The sequence below is a fragment of the Homalodisca vitripennis genome, chromosome 2, assembly GCF_021130785.1.
Source record: "Homalodisca vitripennis isolate AUS2020 chromosome 2, UT_GWSS_2.1, whole genome shotgun sequence".
In the NCBI taxonomy this organism is placed as follows: Eukaryota; Metazoa; Arthropoda; class Insecta; order Hemiptera; family Cicadellidae; genus Homalodisca; species Homalodisca vitripennis.
Window position 1 is genome coordinate 6,469,855 of NC_060208.1, and position 26,409 is coordinate 6,496,263.

A 26,409-nucleotide genomic window follows, 5' to 3' on the forward strand; every position below is an offset into this window, starting at 1 on the left:
CTGAGGTAGGTATTTAACACATATATCAGTGCATTGGTACATCAGCGGCAGAATCAGTGATAAAACCACTATACATAAGCTGAATTAAATAATCATAGTGATTAGTGTTATTAGTTTTGCAGTTCCAAGTCAGCTAGTTCCTATGTATGATTACTCAGTCAAATTAATTAATTTTTAACCCTTTTCATTAAACAACAAAATAGAGCCCTAACATTCATTAAATTATTTATAATATTAAACCATAATATTAAAACACTAATATTTAAAACTGGAATATTATGCTGTGTATCATAATAGAATATTATAATTCTTCTTCTCATCTTTATGTTTATTTACATTCCAGTAATTTTTGTTATTTATAGTTCTAAATTATATTAGTATTATTTGCACTATTACTTCTGATGTAAGGAATAGAGTAAGCGATCCAAACCTCCAGCTGTGCCTATTATCAATAGACCAACATGGTGCCAAATCTCTCCACTGTGTACCAAATGGTTCTTAAGATAATATGCAGACAGACAGACAAGAACTTTTTGGACTATTCCAACTAACTAATAATATTTACAATTAATTTAATTCCCTAGAAGGGAACTGAGTAACTTTAAGTTCAGTTATACTGGATATATACTTTAGGTGGTATAAAAAATGTACTTACATTCAGATTCATAAAGATAGCCACTTTAAGTTCACTCAGTAGTATGTTTCAAAAATAAATTTCAGTGTCACATACTCAGATAAAAAAAATTAAAGGTGTTTTCTGAAATGCTTAAAAAATATTTAATTTTCTCCCACACAGGCTTTATATAGCAATTACACACACACACACACACACACACACACACACACACACACACACACACACACACATATATATATATATATTTTTAATAAACATTGATTCGCAAAAAGTAATATACAGTATATATATATACAGGGTGTATATTATGTTTGGAAACACCCAAATATATCCTTTAATAATTTAAATATAAATTTGAAACCTCTTACAATCGTGATAGAGATTGGGCATCTACTTTTTTGGAACAATGTTTTGTTACGTCACACAAACGGGGGGACGTCCTGCCGAGGGTATCGTGAATATTCTTAATGGAAGCCTATACCTTGTGATACATAATTTTAAAGGTAATAGCTTACTGAATTGAATGCCACAAACCGCATCTCAAAGGAAATATTCTATCAGAAAAATAGAGCATTTTTAGTATTGAAAATTTACTGATGTTCAACAATGTAATTTTAACATGGTTCTTGCCACAAAAATGTGTTACACTAATTTTTTAGCATTTTTTAAATGTTCAATTAAATAAAACAAAAATTTCATTTTAAGCTGGTTCTATTAGCACAAATTTGCCAGTTTTTTATTACAGTACAATTATGGAAATACTTATGTTATTGATTACTTATTACAAAGAAAAAAATAATGTATGCTGTTAGAAAAGTCTTACAACAAACGTTTTACCTGCATTTGGTGTCAAAGCAATTGTTCGAACTGTGTTCCTTCTACGGTTTGACAATGAGCCAATCTTGTGTAAAATGATTCGACAGAGTTGCCTAACATTTCTTCAGTTATCAAAGCAATCTCCTCTATAATCCTGTTTTCTTAGGTCTTCCAAATTATGAAGGCTTTTCTTCTATAAACATTGGATTTTAAATGACCCCATAGGAAAATAATCGATTGGTGACAAATCCGGAGATCTTGGAGGCCATTCGATTTCTCCCTCTTTTTCGGCCAATCCATTTATGAGGAAACCTTAAATCCAAATACTCTCTTACCTGTCTCCCATAATGGGGTGGAGCACCATCCTGCTGAAACCATACATTATCAAAGTATTCTCCTGATGCAATTTGAATAGCTGGGATTATTTCATTTTGGAGCATATTGTAGTAAAGTTCGGCAATTTAAATTTCCATTGATGAAAAAGGGTCCAACAATTTTGTTACCTAAAATTCCACACCATACGTTCAGTTTTTGTGGTTGCTGTGAATGGGACTCAGTAATCCAATGTGGGTTTTCACTAGCCCAGTAAACGGCAATTGTGCCTGTTAACATTGCCATTTAGGAAAAAAGTTGCCCTCATCAGAAAATAGTATGTTGGTCAGAAAATCCTCTATTGTCATCACATTTGCGCATCACAAGTTCACAAAACTCAAATCTTCTGTCGTAATCATCCTCACTTAACTGTTGGACTAAATGAACTTTAAATGGTTTTGTATTTATTAATTTTCAAAATCTTGCTCACAGACATAGGGTGCATATCATGTTGCTGTGCAGCTTTTTGAGCGATGTATGTGGGGTCTTCAATAAATGTTTGCAAAACATCTAGTGCATGTTCTTCATCGTTGCAGATTGTATCCTACCCGACTTTGGCCGATTACGTACACTCCCTGTCATTTCAAAACGCTCAATAGTTTTTGATATTGTTGAAACACTTATGGGATTTCCTTTCTGGGAAAGTGTCATTAAACAAATTACAAACTTTCCGATAAAAGATCTTTGACGATCGCCATATCCTCGCATCAATCAACAGAGTAATTCGTCCCTCTTTCAGACAATTCCATTAAAATGCCAAATAAAAACTGAACTACTGTAATTAGATAACTTGTTGACAGCAATGCTTCAGAGACACTGATTAACTCGACAGAATGATATGACCTTTGTCCATTCGTAATTCCCAAGCTTAGACCTGTCTAGTGAAAGCTCCATGCTCAACAAACTGAAACCTGTATGACCAGATGATTAATAACACAATAATGTTTCTCATAGGCTAGTGACCTTTGTCTCTTTAAACCTTCCTGCTGACTGGAAAACACCAAGTACAGATTCATAAGTAATCAGAGAAAGTGACTCATAAGTTTTTATTCATTGTAATAAAAACTGGTAAATTTGTACTAATGAAACCAGCTTAAAAATAAATTGTTTATTTTATTTTAATTGAACATTTAAAAAATGCTAAAAAATTAGTGTAACACATTTTGTGGCAAGAACCATGTTAAAATTACATTGTTGAACATCAGTAAATTTTCAATACTAAAAAATGCTCTATTTTCTGATAGAATAATTCCTTTGAGATGCGGTTTGTGGCATTCAATTCAGTAAGCTATTACCTTTAAAAATTATGTATCACAAGGTATAGGCTTCCATTAAGAATATTCACGATACCCTCGAGGACGTCCCCCGTTGGTGTGACATAACAAAACATTGTTCCAAAAAGTAGATGCCCAATCTCTATCACGATTGTAAGAGGTTTCAAATTATATTTAAATTGTTAAAGATATATTTGGTGTTTCCAGACATAATATACACCCTGTATATATATTATTTATATACAGGGTGTCCAGCAACCATTAGAACAAACTTTGCCACATTGTTCAGCAGGCCAAAACTAACAAATAATGCAATATAACAGGTGCCCTATTTCACTTCGTTTAGCGTCTGTCTGTCTGTATGTGTTTTTTGGGAAAAAAATTACTACTCAAAAACCACTTAAGATACAGAATTCGAACTTAACAGTTATGTTAACCTAGTGTTGGTCCTTTTCAGTGAAAAAAATAAAACAAATATCTCATTGCATTTCAAAATGGCGGCCGTTCAAAATTTTCAAATTGTATTAGCTTTGAAACGGCTACTTTGACAACAAATTCACTAGGATAACTTTTTTTAGCATATTTTATTACCAATTCAACAATTTTTGTTTCAAAAAGATTGAATAACAAATAACTGATTTACAGCACCAAACGTAAAAACAGGTTAAATCCATGCATTGCAAGTCCATACAACAATGTAGTGGATTTTTACGAATAAACTTTTTAAGGTTCTTTATTAAAATACTGAACAATTATTATAACCTAAAAAAAATTACTATCATTTTGTTCCATTTACAGTAATCAATGTGTTACACACACACAAATAAAAAAGAAACAAACTATTCACAATGCTCTTAAAATAACAATAGCATAATATTACATGAAAACAGCTGACCAACAATCAGAAACCAAATCAGGTGTTTTAAATGAAGAAAAACTAATGAACACAGACAGACAGACGCTAAACGAAGTGAAATAGGGCTCCTGTTATATTGCATTATTTGTTAGTTTTGGCCTGCTGGACACCCTGTATATACTTTACTTATATAAAACATGTATATACCTTTCTGACATCCAAGGACACAAATGAGTCTATTGCAATTGTCCTAAGGAAGCACTTATCAAAAACATCACCAAACTACGTAGATCCTCAGAGTCTAAAACAACATTCTATTCAAAATGTTGTACATATATGCTATATAACGCGGCTTGTGGAAACCTTAACTGCCCCAAAAAAGGTCAACATGTTGAAATATTATAAGAATTGATCTTATAAATATCTTGTCTAACTTGGTACACATTGTATTAATTAACATTTTTTTGTATCTTGAACAATTTTTGAGACATTGATTACATGTACATCCTATAACAATTTTTCTATCACAGAACTGCGATAAGAATGCTTAAACAAGTTGAAACTGGGTACAAAATTGATCTTATAAATATCTTGTCTAACTTGGTACACATTGTATTAATTAACATTTTTTTGTATCTTGAACAATTTTTGAGACATTGATTACATGTACATCCTATAACAATTTTTCTATCACAGAACTGCGATAAGAATGCTTAAACAAGTTGAAACTGGGTACAAAATTGATCTTACAAATATCTTGACTACGTTCGTTGTCCAGCTTGGTACGCTATTTCATTCCATCGTGGCAGCGGTTTAAACTTGGAAACAATTCATAACTAACTTCATTATTTATGAATCCATAGAAAAAAATCCTAAATAGTTCTGGAATGCTAGTTACATTTTCTAAACTTTTTGTTATAAACAAGGGGGGTGGATAGTAAATCCCATGAAAATAAATTAATAATATTTCGGCTATTACCTACATCTTCCAACTGAACAGGAAGGCCTATTTTGATATATTTATAAAATGTTTAGCAATTTCTCCTATGTCTTGTAGAAAATCTACGAATCCAGATCTAAAGTACTAATTATGTTGCTGCTTCACAGCAGGTTTTATGCAGCCTCCATCAAAGGCATTATCTGGAACTCTGAACAGGAACAGGAAAATGTTCCTAAATATAACTGTGTCATGTTCATCTGGAGACATCACAATTTCTGCCCTCTACTCTGACTCCACAATAAGACCAACAGGACAATGTCATGAACAGCAAATTTTTCATAGCATCTCATAGGTAAGTCATTGTCATTAGGGACACCTTCCTGCAACTCATCAAGTCTTCCTACTCCATAACATCATTCATGCTGCCCTTATCAGGAATATCATGAGAATCTAGGACATGAACTAGTCATTTATACACATGGCAGAAAGAAAGATCCATCTGGGCAATCTCTTGTCTCCAGAGTGCTCCAGGAAAGGTTTTGAAGATCTCCAGGAGTATTACCTGGAATGCTGGCATGAACTGTGAGGATCTCTCCCTAGCACAACTGAGGTAAGTTATAGTCATCGGGAGAAAATTGTACCCTCAAAATGTATTTTGCTGCTTCAGAACCGGTTTCAAATAGCCTCCAATAGAGTTTCCATTGAAACTGAAATGAACACCAAATTATCCATAAATACACTCTTAGGCACTCATGATTATTGGTATAACACTGCTCTTAATTCTTTATCAGTATTCTAGGGCAAGTTCCACATGATCTCCAACAGTGTGACATGAAACCCTGAGATGGACATCGAATGTTCCTTACCTCAGTATTATTCTGTATCTGGTTCCTCACGGTCTTTAATGGACCTTGCTAAGGGAAATAAGTTGTGAAATTTTTCCTAGCATCATCAAAGTAAAAAAATAAGCCTGGTATACCTGAGGTCATTCATAATTTATTTGGTGTCAAACAGGGTGTCGCCCAAAATCTTGATTGACTGTATAAAGTCTTGAAACATTATTGCCACTACTATTATTTTTGACAATAACTCGTATTAGTGGCAATAATGTATGAAGACATCCTGTGCCATTTCCATGCTCCATGACAATAAAATATGATTAGAATTTTGTGATTTTTCACAAGCTTTAGTTCTTCTCTTCACAATCAGTGGAACTATCAATGAATAGTTTTTATATTTCTTTATAGAATTGTGGTTTTTAAATAAAAATGTTATGGCCCAGAGTAACTTTTAAGTTTGTTTTCAGAGGGTGCAACCTTGTAATTTGTGTAATAACAGTGGACACTAGAACCTTGTCAGCCATACCTTGTGTAAAATACTAAGTCTATTAATCCATTTTAAGCATAACTGCAAGTAAAAAATGTATCAACATATTGATTTAAAAAAAGGAATAGCTTAAAATCTGAATAAATTTTATCATATGTATTGTTATTTTATTTGTGACAAATCAAACAGACACAGAACCAGACCCTATTCTACCAATTATAGGGTTATTAAATTAACAGAATAATTATTCCCCACAAAAATGTGGATGGCAAACAAAATAATAAAAAGAATGAAAATTTATATAATAAGTCAATTGAGCTAATTTTGACGACAAACAATCGTTTTCACTTCTCTTGCAGACGTTCAATGGAGGCCCAGTGCTGACTCTGAGAGGCCGTTCCAGTGTGTTCAGTGTGGCAGAGACTACAAGTGGAAGTGTTCACTGCGAGCGCACGTCCTGAACGAGTGTGGGAAACCTCCGAAGTGGCTTTGCCCCAAGTGTCCTTACCGATCCAAAGTACGCTCAAACCTGTTCAAACATGTCCGAAATTCTCATCGTGAACTCGTAAATAAAATGTTTTGAGTTTTTTAATATGGCGATTTTAATCCATCACTTTGGGATTTTATATGATTACAAAGAGATATTTGTAGCCAAAAATTGTGTTTGTTAAAGTAAGTTGTGTTATTTCAAATTAAGAAAAACATAAAAGGAGGTTATAAACGTTCTATTTGGTCTGAAATGACTGAACAATGTTTATTACTTTGTAGAAAAGTTGTTTATCAAATACATTAACCTATTTTTCTTGTACAGTGTGTGTTTTTCTTAAGAAATAGACTGTTCTAAAACAACCTGAGATTTGTTTATTTTATAACATGTAAAAATATAGGACTTGTATAATATATCTACAGTTCCATTCTCCTGAGATGTTTGCTAATTATACAAAACATTTTGGGTTATTATACTCACGCAGCCTTTTGAAATTTATGTATCGATGGTTGAGTTGAGAATTATTGGTTTATGTTATATTAGTTTTAAAAGATATGATAGGTTAGATTTACACTTATAAATTACAGTAATTAAAGTTAATTTATAGTGATTACAAAATACAGAAAAATATTTGAATGCTGCTACTCAAGAGAGTATTTAAGCTTCAACGTTTTAACAATAATCTTTAGTAATCTTGTCATACAAAAGTAAAAAAAGCTCTAACAATCTGTTCTTAACCCGACAATCTAGGCTTTTATTATTTACACTGTTATTAATGTAGTTCTACACCGTTTGTGTATTTTGAAATTTAAACTTCTGCAATCATAATGTAGAGCTGGGTGTGTAAAACTGGTTGTTTGGTAGAAAAATTATGGTTTGTGATTGAAAACCGAAAACAAAAAACAAACTTATGGTATTCATCAAGGATTTTATTTTAAGCCCCTGCCTTTTTCTAATTGTACAAATTATGGTATATTCAAATCTAGCTGCAGGGAAAGTAATGTTGAAAATCCTAGTTAATGTTGATGACAAGTTTGGTGTTGCAGGCTCGGTCATCGATGACATGCTGATACCACAGGTTACGTACGCGATGCACAAGAAGCGGCGGTATATACCGGACAGGGTGAGATTACATCAAGGAGGCCATGTGCCGGTGGCAACGAGCAAGCGCAGGTGTATCCTGTGCACAAGGGAGCGCAGAACGCGCTGGCGATGTTCAGTATGTGATGTTCCACTCTGCTTCAACGTCAGAAGGGATTGTTTCAAAGAGTTCCATATGGCTGAGGCGAAGGAATGAACTCAGTTGTCTTACTTCTGGCGTCCTATGAGCAAATTCTCTATCAGCTATGTATATTCTGGATGCATCGGTATTTTTGCAGTAGCCATTTGCAGAAAAATGTTGATGCAGTTTTCCAGGTATACAAAGTTATAATGAAGTTGATACTTTGCTAAATACTGCCTTTTCTATAAGTCATCTGTTACTATAAAAAACTAAAAATAGTAATTAATTATAATTTTTGGGGAAAGATTACTTTATCTAAATGATTTGAGTTTTGGTGTACATGATAGGATGAGGGTAATCATAATCGGGAGAGTAATTTTATAGATTTGACATTCTTATTTTTATTATTGAGCTGTTTATTATCCTCTTTTTTAAATTTTTTTCTATTATCCATTCTTTTTCCACTCAACATCGCCAATCCAGAGCTCAGACCATTTCTGTTTTATTGCATTTTTGAATGGTATGAACTGTAAAAAATGTAAGATGTGGGACAAAGGTTTAAAAAATTCAAAATGTCATCATAAATGCAGACTAGGCTGAAGGCAACGCTTACTTGACATCTGGACCAATATTTATGTTTGCTGGCTTACGAGACCCATGGCAGTACAATTATATCTGAGCTTCCTTGGCATCTCCCTTTACAAATTTACAATATTTGTGACTCACCATAATAAGGCTTTAATATTTGTAAAGTTTCATGTAATTATTTATAAACAATTATCTAATCACGTTTAATTAGTCAATGATTTTCATACTTTATACTATGTACTTTTATAAGATTTTCTGTTTCATTAAAATTTTTGAATACCATATATTACAACACTTGTATCTGGTGTGGCTGTAATATCTAAATTACTCGTATCCACTGCTTGGAGTTTTTTTTGGTGAGCTGAAATTTATCCAAACAGTTACATACCACTACCGTTTCAATGTACCCCTCTTCATAACTACTATATAAAAAAAAATGTCTTTTTAAAATTTCCTCACAAATTAAAAAGGGCTTTAGAATTGTAGAAAACTACTACGCTTAATTCTTATACTGAGCCCTCATTTGAATATCATATTATGAGCAAAACATGGTTGTCACTTTGGGAAATTTGAAATAAATTTACCATGGAGAATAAGTTTTTGTAAATTGGAAGTTTATGATACGTACAATTTAAAATATTTCAGTACTACGCACAAATAAATACAATAGCAGAACTGTTTCCCTAGATAGCGATGGAGATAGTCGTCCAGTCCGGTGTCCTATACTCACGTAAACACACACAAGTAATGAGTTTAAACAAAGTATGAATGTGTATTGTTCGGATTTCTTCTGAATAATTTAGTTAAACTTGATTTTGTAAATGGTTTTATAGGTCGAGTGAAAGAAAAGTATACGGTACAGTAAAGATTTTATTTATTATATCATGGTAATAAAGTCCAATAGCCTTTATCGGCCGTAGAAGACATTCTCATGTAATGTAGAGGTTTTATAATGTTATTTTCTTAAATATTTCTATGAAAAAACAAGATTAAGCTCAACTGCAATACAATTTAAACTGAACACATTCTACAAATGTCACACAATACACAAACTGTGCACAATGTTCTAGAAAGGAAAACATAAATACAGATGTATACCATCTGTAATAAATGTATGTATGTCATATCGGGTGTGCAGGAAACTGCTCCTAAGTATTGTTGAATATGACTAAAACTACTGTAGTACTAGTTACCTTAAGTATTATAGTGGTATCCTAGCACACTTTAGATAAAAATATACTCCAATAGTTACCATCTGCCTATAAACTTTGTGTTACCAATTTACTTTTGTTACCAAAGAGTATGTTTTTAAATTTGAATATTGTTAGTTAAGTTTTAAAAATAGAATTAAGTAAAACATTTTGGTAGTTATGTAAATATTTATCTATGTGTGATTTTTCTTATTGTATATTGTTATGTTTAAGAAAGGAATGTTTTTATATATGTGTAATTTTACTTTATTATGTTTTCAATGTTTTCTCATTGCCTTCATGATTACCCCCATAAGACCAATGTAAAAATGTGTGTTAAAGTTCAGCCAAATGACATTCATCTTGTTGTTGCTTATATTGAAATGAAGCTTCGTGCAGCATTTCAAGTCAGGTAGGTCTCAAGATATCAAGCGGACAGATAGACAGACGTACAGAAATACATTTTCTAGTTCCTCAAGTGATAGGCTTCACCAATGCTCAGCCAATTATCATCCAGAGTAACATGATAATAATTCAATTATTTATATCAAAAACTAAAAATGTTATATTTAATTTAGGTTACTATAACTCTATTTAAGCCAATATTAACTCTAAGTAAATAATCATTCAGGTTTTGTATCAGATGTTCAAATCAATAAAGACTGAGTCAAAAGGATATCAAAGAGCATTATAACAATAATGCCATCGCAATAGTATTTAATATGATCTTACCATTGTACTAGTAGTTTATATTGAAAACTTTACCATAGAATTAGTTGTTTTATCATTATCAATTCTAGTCACTGCCACATGTGATATTGTGTGTTTTAATGAGCATCAACACCAGAAGTGAAATAAGTGTTCTTATTCATTAACGGTCTTAAAACTATCAAAACTATGTGATATGGTTAGATATGTATAGATTATGGTACATCACATCATGCCATATAACCTTATTTTTTCTGATGAAAGATATTAGGCTATTGTTGTTCTCAAGTTTCTCAGTAATGATTTTTTACCAATTTAAGAGCTTTTGACCACAGTTTCCCAAATATTACATATCTGTTTTAAACTTAAAACCATCTTAAGCACCTGACATTGGAAAATTCTAATTCTAGTGTGAATAATTATTTTCTATTGTTGCTGTTAAAATTTAATCAATAAAAAGTTGTTAAAATTACCTTTTCTTGTTTTCCTTTCTGTTCATCTCATATTGAAAAAACAAAATGTTCTAGTCTTGTATGGTTTTGACTAGTTAAATTGCTATGTTGAATTTAAATGTGTGTTCAGCTTTGTGCTTATTTTACTATATGACATTGTTTTTTTTATATTGATATGACATTTCACATGTCATGCTGGCAGGGGTACAGCTTCAATGATTGTAAATTTGTGACGAATGACATATGACGAATAAAATTAATTGAGCTTTTCAAATGACGGACTGGTTACATGGGCATATACGCTACCCTGAGGTTGGGTTTTGAGGTTAGAATTATAACAGACAAACTATTTCTAATATATTTGGCATAGGAGACTGGATTTCAACAACTTGAAAATATAACACAAATTATAATCTGTGTGGTTTAGACTCCATGTAGCGTTGTGAGACTTCTAAGTCAACCATTTAGTTACTGTAACCTTAGATGATTAACCTGAATTGTACTGTTTTCTTACATATTTTTTATAAACACAAGTAAACCCGTGTTATAACAAATCTTTCATTTTGTTTTAGATAAATGTTTGAGAATACACCAAATTTTTAAGATTTTTAATTGATGACAACCTTTCCTAAATTAACATGTTGACCATATTATTCATAAAATGTCTTCCCTTATTTATGCACTGAGACAATTGTCAAGGGTTTGCAGTTTACAAACTTTACGATCCGTATATTTTTCTCTAGTGCATTCACACTTATCATATGGAATAAACATATATGGCGCAACAACAAAAAAGAATCTGGATAAATTACTAGTCCAACAAAAGAGAGTTCTACGGATTATCCTTAGACTTAAAAAGACTGACTCCGTTAAGAAATTATTTACAAAAATGGATTTTAACAATATACAGTTTATATATTTATGAAACCATTATTTATGTGAAACAAGAAGAAAACAACACTCCAATTCCAGTTAATAGTCAACAATACAACACAAGGCATAATAGAAATGTCCTACAACATAATCTTGATTTTTTCATAAAGAAAACTGATTTTATAGGACATAAGTTCTTTAAAAACCTACCAAGAGAGATAAGTAAAGAACAAAACTTAAAAAAAAGAAAATGAAATTAAAATCTTATCTGCTAAACCTAGCACTTTATTCATTTGAGGAATTTTTGGAAAGAAGGTAAATTGGGAGGTAACGGGTTTATATACACACACACACACATATATATATATATATATATATATATATATATATATATATGCAGTATATTTATACTTTGTTGTTATCTTTATATAATTAATTTAAAGGTATTACAGCAACTTTGTGTTTTTATTTGACAGTATTCTTATTATGTTTTACTTGACACTATTCTTGTACATGATGTGCATTTCACGAATAAAGACTGTTTGAATCTTGAATAAATCTGATCTAACTCTGCAGTCATTATTTCCAACACCTCAGGGACACTTTCAGGTGGTGTAATTGATTGTTTGGAAAATATTATTTTAATGTTATATTCATAGATACCCCTTTAAGATAACTTCCATGAATACAATTAAAGAGAAATGTATAACTGTAGAAAGTAACATATTTTTTTTTTAATTTTTAGTTTTCTTAGCGAAATTAAATTTTGTGTAAAGGAAAAATGCCACTTCCTGAAAATATATCTCATGTACCAACTGTAAAAAATTTACTTTTTTGTATGAGCTTGATTAAAAAACTTTATTTCATACTTTAAGTGCCTATAAGTTCATGTTCAATAATTTATTTTAATCTGCTTTTTCTGTATACAGGGAAATTATCTTAAAGGGCTATAAATTTAACTTGCAAAATATTTGCCAAACTAAAATTCAATTGCACCATCTTAGTATTTAACTTCAATTCCAAAATGCTTTTTGAACAAATTGATGCCAAACCTTCATGCATATAAATTAATTTATCAGCATACCCACTACCTTAACTTTTGAAAGGTTCTGAAGTTAATGTTTCCTTGGAGGAAAATTTGTATACTTTAATAAAATAATATAATCTTTAACAGGTTATTTATGGAATAATAAATATTACTTTGTGAACAGGTGTTCTGGACTAGGATTTGTATTGTAGTTTTGTCCAATAACGGGATGTCCTTGTCACAAGGTCTTACATACATGACGAAAATGTCTTCTGGGCAGCTGGCGTTTGACTTGACGAGGAAGCGCCGCAAGTGTGTGCCGGACGAGGTGCGCATGTCTGAAGAGGGCCACGATCCTGAGCAGACAAGCTGTCGGCGTTGCGTGGTCTGCGTGGCGCAGCGCAGAACTCGCTGGATGTGCAAGGTCTGCGAGGTGCCTCTCTGCCACATCAATCGTAGAGACTGCTTCAAGGTTTATCATTCGCAGACGTTCCAGCCATAAAAAATTTGATTAAAATGTTCACATTATAAAAACTTTTTTCTTATAATCTCTTGTTATTATTCCTTGAGATTGTATTTTCTATTTATGTAAATGAGTATAAAAAAGTTGTTTCTGTATGAAAATATTTACAAATTGTGTTAAAAATTTGACAAGTGTAACATGATTGAAAAAAGTTATTAACTTGAAAAGACGCTTGCTGGATAAACATTTATATATGTATAAGCAAACAAGTTTATCACTGTACTGATTTGTTCGTTACATTGCGTTTTAATACTTGTTCTTCAAGAAAATCTACAAAATTTTTTTTCCACCCACAAAAATGTACCTGTGTTCAAAAATTATTTAAGTGGTCTCAAATAATTGTGACCATTTGTATTTTATGATATAATAAAGAAATTCTAATGTCTTGGATTTCTATGATAATAATCATTATAAGTTTTTTTTTATTAAAATTGAGTCAAAATGTAGAAAAAACATTGAGAGTTTGTAAAATCAATATGTAAACACCCAACCTTGGGACTTCAGTTTTATTTCTTCTTCAGCTGAATAAGAGGTGTCAGATTTGTGCTGGTAAAATTTAATTTACTACATGTTACTAACATTTTATTTTCTACCAATTTCATGATGTTCCATAACCATTTGTTACTTTAGTCACTATAAATAGAATTGTAATTTTGGGCTAGGGAGGTTCTTGCTCTGAAAAAACTAATTGTCATATTATTTAGTCTCTATTTATTCTCCCCACCCTAGCTATGGATAACAGTGAGTTTAAAATGGAATCATAATCATCCCTGAGAAGATATTGTCCTCTTTTTCCAAACAGTAGAAGTTAAAATTATTTTTCCAAACTAATAGTTTGAACGGTAAAATACATTATAAAACATTGTTTTTATCCCAAGGGAATTTTGATAATTGAGTGTGTTGGTAACTATGTTAGTTACTGCATGTTGCAGGAGGTGATAAGATGGTTGGTTTTTATGAGACTAATGTTGTCGCTCTACATAATCTTGTCATTGGATGGTGTTTTCATGTTGTAACAAAGCTACCAACCAAAGCAAGAAGAGCAACTGCAAAATCTTAGAGAGCATTAGTCCTGACACAGCCACAATCAGCTATACACATAAGATCTTGCACAGACTAGCATGTTGACATGAACATTCAACAGATATGACCATGATACAGTGAATAACGCATTGGCTACAGTATTATCAACAACTGCTACAAGCAGTGGGATTTAGAGTCACAATGTTTTGTTATGTTTAGTCTAAACTCTAGATATCTCAGATTTAAATCATGTCTATGGATGAAGCACCTTTGTCAGAATTGGCATCTTGTACTGCAGCTCTCTTTATTTTGGTTAGTAAGATTCTCGATAAGACATGTAACCTTTAGGGACTGGCAGAATAAAGCTAAAAAGAAAACTAGTTTCTCCCTAAGAAAAATAAGTAAATGTCTCACAATATAATTTTGCTTCATAAACAAATACTTTAATACACTTTAAATACAATTTTCATAAAAATCTATTTTAAACTTGAATCAGAGTTCCTGCGTCAAATTGAATGTACAGTTTAAAAATTACATAGTTAAAAAGTAGCTTGTAATTTTAACTTTTTTAAAATCTTTTCTTGAGTGTTCCTTGGAATCAGAAAATTCCATCGAAACAAAGCAGTTTGTAAGTTACATTGGTAATTTCACCATTGAAGGACTTGTGTTGACTTTTACAATCTACAATCTCTCAATGTATAGCAGCAACCTGTATTTATTTTGCACAATTGAAATAGCACTGGTTGGGAATCCATTGTAACTTCACCGTTTGTTTCACGTTTGTCAATGGCATAATAACAAGAGCTATCCAAGTTATTCTCTGAAATGTTTGTATTGTTATTTTAGAAAAAGACAATGCCGTTGCTCTCGGCCATGTGCTCAGGACGTGGAAGCGAAGAGGAAAAGCTCTATCAGCAGTTATCAGCATGGACTCGAAGAGACACTTTCCTCAGCAGACGAGTGCACGCAGGTGCGTGATGTGCGCACCTGTAGAGAAGCGCACACAGTGGATGTGTGCTGAGTGCAGTGTACCGTTGTGTTTCAACAAGAAGCGCACATGTTTCATAGATTATCATTCTGAAATATGCAACATTGATTTGGACCCTCTTCTTCAGAGCCGATTCGTTGGACATGGTTACCCCCCTCAATCTTAATAATCATCTGTAATAAATGTTTATTTACTGTGTGGTTTTCTTTTTCTATACCCTCTTGGGGACTTTCAATGTAAAAATAAACTTTAAATTGGAATTTTTAGGACTCTATTTCGAGAGAGGTTTACTGTTGTTAGAGCCCTTGTTTCAAGAATCTTTCTCTTTTGATTTCTGAGAAGGGTATATAAAATAGACTCTCTACGAACCAGCTCTTTATTTTTCTACCATCTGGATAAACTAAGACAATCAAAACAAAAATCAGCAAATTAAATTTTTATACTGTAAATTTATAATAAACACATTAAAAACTCATTTACTGAAATCACTTTTATTATATTATCAAGTTATTTGTCTATAGATTTCTAAGCAAATAGATTTCTATAGCGTTGTGTTTGTGTAACCAAATCTTTATTTACAAACCGGTTGTCCGAAATGTTTAGCCCCTCACTTTTTTGCCGATGAGCATTTTCAAATCTTTGGAAATATGTAATAACATTAATCTGAGAACAGTTTTTTTATGGATTTAACAATTACTTCCCTCTCCACCAAAATATTGTATAGAAGGCAAGTTAGGAATTTTAAATAATTTCTTTCATAAATGCACCATTAATAATTTATGATACTTAACTAGAATGGCAAAACCTTAAAAGTTAACAATATACTATTGACATATTTTGAAATTGAATAAATGTATGTACTATTCTGAATATAGAAACTAAACAAATAAATGTTTAAGGTGGAACAAAAGTTGTAAAAAGTTAAACTTGTCACATCTTGTAAAGTTCCTTGATAGTGCATAAAAAATACTGCTTTGAGACCTTTTTATTTTCTAAATTTTCTAGGAGGACAGCCTCCGAATTCCTTTCTCTTCTGGGAGGTTTTCCATATCACCAGACCCCTGTGAGGTTACAGCTCCCCCAATTCTAGATTTAGAAATCGATTATTGAATTTATATATCAGTTTCAGTTCAACATCGTCTCACTGAAGATTACAGTAAGGTTAAATATCTCACACTGCAAGTTGTCGATTTCTTAAAATCTAGTACCAGTACGGTTTTGACTACAAATAGTTTATTTTTTTATTACCAGGAACCTCCTTCAGTGAGGAAACTTATGGAGGGTGAAATAAAACTTAATGAGTTCAGCGACTCTTCATTTAAACTGAATGTTTTTTTATACGGCTAGTCGTTAGTCATATATACATTCTCTATTTGTAGAAAATGGTTGGTGGATTACGTAACCCTTCATTTGTGCGGCCATGCTTCCACACCATTCATGATAGGCATGTACCGGTCTTTCATCTGCGGCACTGACGCATCAAAAATACAACCAACTTGGTATATAAACATAAATAAATATAAACATTTAGTACCCAATATATTTGTAATAATTGTTTTGATTTTTTCTTGAGATCTTATGTTAAGCCTGAACACAAAGTGATCAAGGCCACTTCCGTGACCATACTTTGTATAATCTTTTTTGAAATGTTTAATTTATTCAACATTTAAAAAAATGTTGCTCTGTTTTGGTATTATTGTAATAAAATTATAAAATGTTATATAATGTATCACAAGTATAAAGAAGCGGTTCCTGTCTGTAGTAGACAATGCCAATGCACATATCCAAATGAAAGATTCCCTAACCCCCAACTCTCTTCCCTAGGCAGACAGAGCATTGTATAAGAGAATCAAGCCTCATTCTGTTCAGAGATTAAAGCAACAAGCCTAGAGATGAGCACATCTCTAAACTCTTCATCCACCTCATGGTGTGTGAAGGTCCCAGTCTGTTCAGAGAACAGAGTAAAACGGTTTGGAAACCGTTTCACACGAATCACTGGTACTGGTTTCTTGGAGGTCGGATTTTGAGGTTAGTTTTAGGCTGGCATATACTGTCATTGAGATTTCTGTGACATCTTATCTCTGCTCAACCAACTTGACATGGAGTCTATTACAAGGATCCAGATACAAGTGGTTGGTTAAACGATTGTATTTGGCATTGAAACGATTTCAGCATCTCCATTTAGCCAAGACAACCTTCAGTGGTTCAAACTCCATGTAAATTGTGACTTCCATTGATCTGTTAATTTTTGATCCTTGATATTGGAACAGTAAGCCGATAAAAAGGCTAAATACACCTCACTCAACCTTTAAATTTATCATTCATTTGTTTGTATTGTCCTCAAAATATCTATTTGGATATGCCAGTGTCTTGAGTTTGGAAATGCAAGTGTCTCGATATCAAACTTCATCAGTCTAACTTACCTGCTTCCCACAGATGTAAACTGTCAAACAATGATTATTGTTGCGTTTTTAATTAATCCATTTCAAGATGTAATGCATTTTTTGAGTACCCAGTTTCTTCAGTTCCCACAGATTTAAACTGTCAAACAATGATTATTGTTGCGTTTTAATTAATCCATTTCAAGATGTAATGCATTTTTTGAGTACCCAGTTTCTTCAGTTCCCACAGATTTAAACTGTCAAACAATGATTATTGTTGCGTTTTAATTAATCCATTTCAAGATGTAATGCATTTTTTGAGTACCCAGTTTCTTCAGTTCCCACAGATTTAAACTGTCAAACAATGATTATTGTTGCGTTTTAATTAATCCATTTCAAGATGTAATGCATTTTTTGAGTACCCAGTTTCTTCAGTTCCCACAGATTTAAACTGTCAAACAATGATTATTGTTGCGTTTTAATTAATCCATTTCAAGATGTAATGCATTTTTTGAGTACCCAGTTTCTTCAGTTCCCACAGATTTAAACTGTCAAACAATGATTATTGTTGCGTTTTAATTAATCCATTTCAAGATCTAATGCATTTTTTGAGTACCCAGTTTCTTGCTTGCATCTTTTTTTTGTTTGTTTTTTTTTGCATGTAGGATGTTTTTGTGTTATTATTCCATGAAAGTTTGTTTTTTCATTGTAGACATTGATTTTGGTTGTTCATTAACTTTGTTTGCGAAGTGTGTAGTAGTGTTTACTGTTAAAAACCTATTGTTTATTGTTCTGTAGTTATGTTTAATATACTACATTCTTATTGTACGATTAATGGCTAGCTCTTGGTGCAATACATTCTGGTATGATATTAGCGTATTTTTCTCAATTCCGACAAAACTAAATTCGTTACAAACTAAAAATAATTAATGTAACTGGGACTTAAGTTTTATTTTGTGGGACTACTGATATTTTGTGAACCCCCATTATCAGTTTGTTACTGCACACAAACATGATATGACTTGAGTACCTAAAGAAAGTGATAATGATGGAGATATCATAAGAAGGAAGAAGTAACAGTAAGCAATAGTAAGAAACATATACATATGCAGGCAAGACAGTAATGTTCCCATCTCGAACTATTACATGGACTTGACTACAACTTACCTGCTCACAGGACCGCTCTGTTCCCAAAGAAAAAAAACTAAAAAAAGAACTGTATTCCTGGCTTATGAAGAAATCAATTTACAAAATCGGTGAATTTCTTGAACATGCAAATAGCCGCAATAACTATTAAAAACTTACAAGGAACTAAAGACAATTTATTTCCGTTATATTGTATTGATTTTCATTTATATTATTTTGTATTTGACACCTGTTCTAAACTTGATGTTTATGAATAAAGCTTTCTGTATTATCTAATTCTGGCAAAGTAACTATCTGTTAGCCACTCTAAAACATTTCCATTCAGTGGTTTACTGTAGTTACATACTATAATCAGCCTTCCTTCACCAGTTACCAGTCTTGGTGCATCGCTAGGTTCTTTACTCACTTATAACCTGCAAAACATTTCCATTCAGTGATTTATTATAGCGGTTACATATTATAATCAGTCCCCCTTCACCAATTACCCAGTCTTGGTACATCGCTAGGTTCTTTACTCACTTATAGCCTGCAAAACATTTCCATTCAGTGATTTATTATAGCGGTTACATATTATAATCAGTCCCCCTTCACCAATTACCCAGTCTTGGTACATCGCTAGGTTCTTTATTCACTTATAGCCTGCAAAACATTTCCATTCAGTGATTTATTATAGCGGTTACATATTATAATCAGTCCCCCTTCACCAATTACCCAGTCTTGGTACATCGCTAGGTTCTTTACTCACTTATAGCCTGCAAAACATTTCCATTCAGTGATTTATTATAGCGGTTACATATTATAATCAGTCCCCCTTCACCAATTACCCAGTCTTGGTACATCGCTAGGTTCTTTACTCACTTATAGCCTGCAAAACATTTCCATTTAGTGATTTATTATAGCGGTTACATATTATAATCTGTCCCCCTTCACCAATTACCCAGTCTTGGTACATCGCTAGGTTCTTTACTCACTTATAGCCTGCAAAACATTTCCATTTAGTGATTTATTATAGCGGTTACATATTATAATCAGTCCCCCTTCACCAATTACCCAGTCCTTGGTACATCGCTAGGTTCTTTACTCACTTATAGCCTGCAAAACATTTCCATTTAGTGATTTATTATAGCGGTAACATATTATAATCAGTCCCCCTTCACCAATTACCCAGTCTTGGTACATCGCTAGGTTCTTTACTCACTTATAGCCTGCAAAACATTTCCATTTAGTGATTTATTATAGCGGTTACATATTATAATCAGTCCCCCTTCACCAATTACCCAGTCTTGGTACATCGCTAGGTTCTTTACTCACTTATAGCCTGCAAAACATTTCCATTTAGTGATTTATTATAGCGGTTACATATTATAATCAGTCCCCCTTCACCAATTACCCAGTCTTGGTACATCGCTAGGTTCTTTACTCACTTATAGCCTGCAAAACATTTCCATTTAGTGATTTATTATAGCGGTTACATATTATAATCAGTCCCCCTTCACCAATTACCCAGTCTTGGTACATCGCTAGGTTCTTTACTCACTTATAGCCTGCAAAACATTTCCATTTAGTGATTTATTATAGCGGTTACATATTATAATCAGTCCCCCTTCACCAATTACCCAGTCTTGGTACATCGCTAGGTTCTTTACTCACTTATAGCCTGCAAAACATTTCCATTCAGTGATTTATTATAGCGGTTACATATTATAATCAGTCCCCCTTCACCAATTACCCAGTCTTGGTACATCGCTAGGTTCTTTACTCACTTATAGCCTGCAAAACATTTCCATTTAGTGATTTATTATAGCGGTTACATATTATAATCAGTCCCCCTTCACCAATTACCCAGTCTTGGTACATCGCTAGGTTCTTTACTCACTTATAGCCTGCAAAACATTTCCATTTAGTGATTTATTATAGCGGTTACATATTATAATCAGTCCCCCTTCACCAATTACCCAGTCTTGGTACATCGCTAGGTTCTTTACTCACTTATAGCCTGCAAAACATTTCCATTTAGTGATTTATTATAGCGGTTACATATTATAATCAGTCCCCCTTCACCAATTACCCAGTCTTGGTACATCGCTAGGTTCTTTACTCACTTATAGCCTGCAAAACATTTCCATTTAGTGATTTATTATAGCGGTTACATATTATAATCAGTCCCCCTTCACCAATTACCCAGTCTTGGTACATCGCTAGGTTCTTTACTCACTTATAGCCTGCAAAACATTTCCATTTAGTGATTTATTATAGCGGTTACATATTATAATCAGTCCCCCTTCACCAATTACCCAGTCTTGGTACATCGCTAGGTTCTTTACTCACTTATAGCCTGCAAAACATTTCCATTCAGTGATTTATTATAGCGGTTACATATTATAATCAGTCCCCCTTCACCAATTACCCAGTCTTGGTACATCGCTAGGTTCTTTACTCACTTATAGCCTGCAAAACATTTCCATTCAGTGATTTATTATAGCGGTTACATATTATAATCAGTCCCCCTTCACCAATTACCCAGTCTTGGTACATCGCTAGGTTCTTTACTCACTTATAGCCTGCAAAACATTTCCATTTAGTGATTTATTATAGCGGTTACATATTATAATCTGTCCCCCTTCACCAATTACCCAGTCTTGGTACATCGCTAGGTTCTTTATTCACTTATAGCCTGCAAAACATTTCCATTTAGTGATTTATTATAGCGGTAACATATTATAATCAGTCCCCCTTCACCAATTACCCAGTCTTGGTACATCGCTAGGTTCTTTACTCACTTATAGCCTGCAAAACATTTCCATTTAGTGATTTATTATAGCGGTAACATATTATAATCAGTCCCCCTTCACCAATTACCCAGTCTTGGTACATCGCTAGGTTCTTTACTCACTTATAGCCTGCAAAACATTTCCATTTAGTGATTTATTATAGCGGTTACATATTATAATCTGTCCCCCTTCACCAATTACCCAGTCTTGGTACATCGCTAGGTTCTTTACTCACTTATAGCCTGCAAAACATTTCCATTTCAGTGATTTATTATAGCGGTTACATATTATAATCAGTCCCCCTTCACCAATTACCCAGTCTTGGTACATCGCTAGGTTCTTTACTCACTTATAGCCTGCAAAACATTTCCATTTAGTGATTTATTATAGCGGTTACATATTATAATCTGTCCCCCTTCACCAATTACCCAGTCTTGGTACATCGCTAGGTTCTTTACTCACTTATAGCCTGCAAAACATTTCCATTTAGTGATTTATTATAGCGGTTACATATTATAATCAGTCCCCCTTCACCAATTACCCAGTCTTGGTACATCGCTAGGTTCTTTACTCACTTATAGCCTGCAAAACATTTCCATTTAGTGATTTATTATAGCGGTTACATATTATAATCAGTCCCCCTTCACCAATTACCCAGTCTTGGTACATCGCTAGGTTCTTTACTCACTTATAGCCTGCAAAACATTTCCATTCAGTGATTTATTATAGCGGTAACATATTATAATCAGTCCCCCTTCACCAATTACCCAGTCTTGGTACATCGCTAGGTTCTTTACTCACTTATAGCCTGCAAAACATTTCCATTTAGTGATTTATTATAGCGGTTACATATTATAATCAGTCCCCCTTCACCAATTACCCAGTCTTGGTACATCGCTAGGTTCTTTACTCACTTATAGCCTGCAAAACATTTCCATTTAGTGATTTATTATAGCGGTTACATATTATAATCAGTCCCCCTTCACCAATTACCCAGTCTTGGTACATCGCTAGGTTCTTTACTCACTTATAGCCTGCAAAACATTTCCATTTAGTGATTTATTATAGCGGTTACATATTATAATCAGTCCCCCTTCACCAATTACCCAGTCTTGGTACATCGCTAGGTTCTTTACTCACTTATAGCCTGCAAAACATTTCCATTTAGTGATTTATTATAGCGGTTACATATTATAATCAGTCCCCCTTCACCAATTACCCAGTCTTGGTACATCGCTAGGTTCTTTACTCACTTATAGCCTGCAAAACATTTCCATTTAGTGATTTATTATAGCGGTTACATATTATAATCAGTCCCCCTTCACCAATTACCCAGTCTTGGTACATCGCTAGGTTCTTTACTCACTTATAGCCTGCAAAACATTTCCATTTAGTGATTTATTATAGCGGTTACATATTATAATCAGTCCCCCTTCACCAATTACCCAGTCTTGGTACATCGCTAGGTTCTTTACTCACTTATAGCCTGCAAAACATTTCCATTTAGTGATTTATTATAGCGGTTACATATTATAATCAGTCCCCCTTCACCAATTACCCAGTCTTGGTACATCGCTAGGTTCTTTACTCACTTATAGCCTGCAAAACATTTCCATTTAGTGATTTATTATAGCGGTAACATATTATAATCAGTCCCCCTTCACCAATTACCCAGTCTTGGTACATCGCTAGGTTCTTTACTCACTTATAGCCTGCAAAACATTTCCATTTAGTGATTTATTATAGCGGTTACATATTATAATCAGTCCCCCTTCACCAATTACCCAGTCTTGGTGCATCGCTAGGTTCTTTACTCACTTATAGCCTGCAAAACATTTCCATTTAGTGATTTATTATAGCGGTTACATATTATAATCAGTCCCCCTTCACCAATTACCCAGTCTTGGTGCATCGCTAGGTTCTTTACTCACTTATAGCCTGCAAAACATTTCCATTCAGTGATTTATTATAGCGGTTACATATTATAATCAGTCCCCCTTCACCAATTACCCAGTCTTGGTACATCGCTAGGTTCTTTATTCACTTATAGCCTGCAAAACATTTCCATTTAGTGATTTATTATAGCGGTTACATATTATAATCAGTCCCCCTTCACCAATTACCCAGTCTTGGTACATCGCTAGGTTCTTTACTCACTTATAGCCTGCAAAACATTTCCATTTAGTGATTTATTATAGCGGTTACATATTATAATCAGTCCCCCTTCACCAATTACCCAGTCTTGGTACATCGCTAGGTTCTTTATTCACTTATAGCCTGCAAAACATTTCCATTTAGTGATTTATTATAGCGGTTACATATTATAATCAGTCCCCCTTCACCAATTACCCAGTCTTGGTACATCGCTAGGTTCTTTATTCACTTATAGCCTGCAAAACATTTCCATTTAGTGATTTATTATAGCGGTTACATATTATAATCAGTCCCCCTTCACCAATTACCCAGTCTTGGTACATCGCTAGGTTCTTTATTCACTTATAGCCTGCAAAACATTTCCATTTAGTGATTTATTATAGCGGTTACATATTATAATCAGTCCCCCTTCACCAATTACCCAGTCTTGGTGCATCGCTAGGTTCTTTACTCACTTATAGCCTGCAAAACATTTCCATTTAGTGATTTATTATAGCGGTTACATATTATAATCTGTCCCCCTTCACCAATTACCCAGTCTTGGTACATCGCTAGGTTCTTTACTCACTTATAGCCTGCAAAACATTTCCATTTAGTGATTTATTATAGCGGTTACATATTATAATCAGTCCCCCTTCACCAATTACCCAGTCTTGGTACATCGCTAGGTTCTTTACTCACTTATAGCCTGCAAAACATTTCCATTTAGTGATTTATTATAGCGGTTACATATTATAATCAGTCCCCCTTCACCAATTACCCAGTCTTGGTACATCGCTAGGTTCTTTATTCACTTATAGCCTGCAAAACATTTCCATTTAGTGATTTATTATAGCGGTTACATATTATAATCTGTCCCCCTTCACCAATTACCCAGTCTTGGTACATCGCTAGGTTCTTTATTCACTTATAGCCTGCAAAACATTTCCATTTAGTGATTTATTATAGCGGTTACATATTATAATCTGTCCCCCTTCACCAATTACCCAGTCTTGGTGCATCGCTAGGTTCTTTACTCACTTATAGCCTGCAAAACATTTCCATTTAGTGATTTATTATAGCGGTTACATATTATAATCTGTCCCCCTTCACCAATTACCCAGTCTTGGTACATCGCTAGGTTCTTTACTCACTTATAGCCTGCAAAACATTTCCATTTAGTGATTTATTATAGCGGTTACATATTATAATCAGTCCCCCTTCACCAATTACCCAGTCTTGGTACATCGCTAGGTTCTTTACTCACTTATAGCCTGCAAAACATTTCCATTTAGTGATTTATTATAGCGGTTACATATTATAATCTGTCCCCCTTCACCAATTACCCAGTCTTGGTACATCGCTAGGTTCTTTATTCAGTTATAGCCTGCAAAACATTTCCATTTAGTGATTTATTATAGCGGTTACATATTATAATCAGTCCCCCTTCACCAATTACCCAGTCTTGGTACATCGCTAGGTTCTTTATTCACTTATAGCCTGCAAAACATTTCCATTTAGTGATTTATTATAGCGGTTACATATTATAATCTGTCCCCCTTCACCAATTACCCAGTCTTGGTGCATCGCTAGGTTCTTTACTCACTTTATAGCCTGCAAAACATTTCCATTTAGTGATTTATTATAGCGGTTACATATTATAATCTGTCCCCCTTCACCAATTACCCAGTCCTGGTACATCGCTAGGTTCTTTACTCACTTATAGCCTGCAAAACATTTCCATTTAGTGATTTATTATAGCGGTTACATATTATAATCAGTCCCCCTTCACCAATTACCCAGTCCTGGTACATCGCTAGGTTCTTTACTCACTTATAGCCTGCAAAACATTTCCATTTAGTGATTTATTATAGCGGTTACATATTATAATCTGTCCCCCTTCACCAATTACCTAGTCTTGATGCATCGCTAGGTTCTTTACTCAATTTTTGCCTGCAAAACATTTCCTTTTGTTGCAACCAAATATCAAAAAGTAATGTATGATTTTTCAATTTTGGAAATTCATCTTCTAGTTTCAAAACTTCCTAACAAACATTTTATGTTCAGTTGAAGTAAAAGATAAAATCTGCCAGCTCCTGTACATGTATTACATGTTATGTTCAGTTGAAGTAAAAGATAATCTGCCAGCTCCTGTACTTGTATTACATGTTATGTTCAGTTGAAGTAAAAGATAAATCTGCCAGCTCCTGTACATGTATTACATGTTATGTTCAGTTGAAGTAAAAGATAAATCTGCCAGCTCCTGTACATGTATTACATGTTATGTTCAGTTGAAGTAAAAGATAAATCTGCCAGCTCCTGTACATGTATTACATGTTATGTTCAGTTGAAGTAAAAGATAAATCTGCCAGCTCCTGTACATGTATTACATTTTATGTTCAGTTGAAGTAAAAGATAAATCTGCCAGCTCCTGTACATGTATTACATGTTATGTTCAGTTGAAGTAAAAGATAAATCTGCCAGCTCCTGTACATGTATTACATGTTATGTTCAGTTGAAGTAAAAGATAAAATCTGCCAGCTCCTGTACATGTATTACATGTTATGTTCAGTTGAAGTAAAAGATAAATCTGCCAGCTCCTGTACATGTATTACATGTTATGTTCAGTTGAAGTAAAAGATAAATCTGCCAGCTCCTGTACATGTATTACATGTT

General features: G+C 33.3%; 1 protein-coding gene and 1 long non-coding RNA gene across 4 annotated transcripts in view; both read left to right on the forward strand.

Moving 5' to 3' along the window:
- Positions 1 to 26,409, forward strand: part of LOC124356157 (longitudinals lacking protein, isoforms F/I/K/T-like) — a 288,925-nt gene that overhangs the window by 230,400 nt on the left and 32,116 nt on the right. The window lies entirely within an intron of this gene.
- LOC124356163 lies at positions 4,090 to 10,889 on the forward strand. The gene is made up of 2 exons (XR_006921823.1): positions 4,090 to 6,738; positions 7,755 to 10,889. It is a non-coding gene; the product is annotated as an uncharacterized LOC124356163 (long non-coding RNA).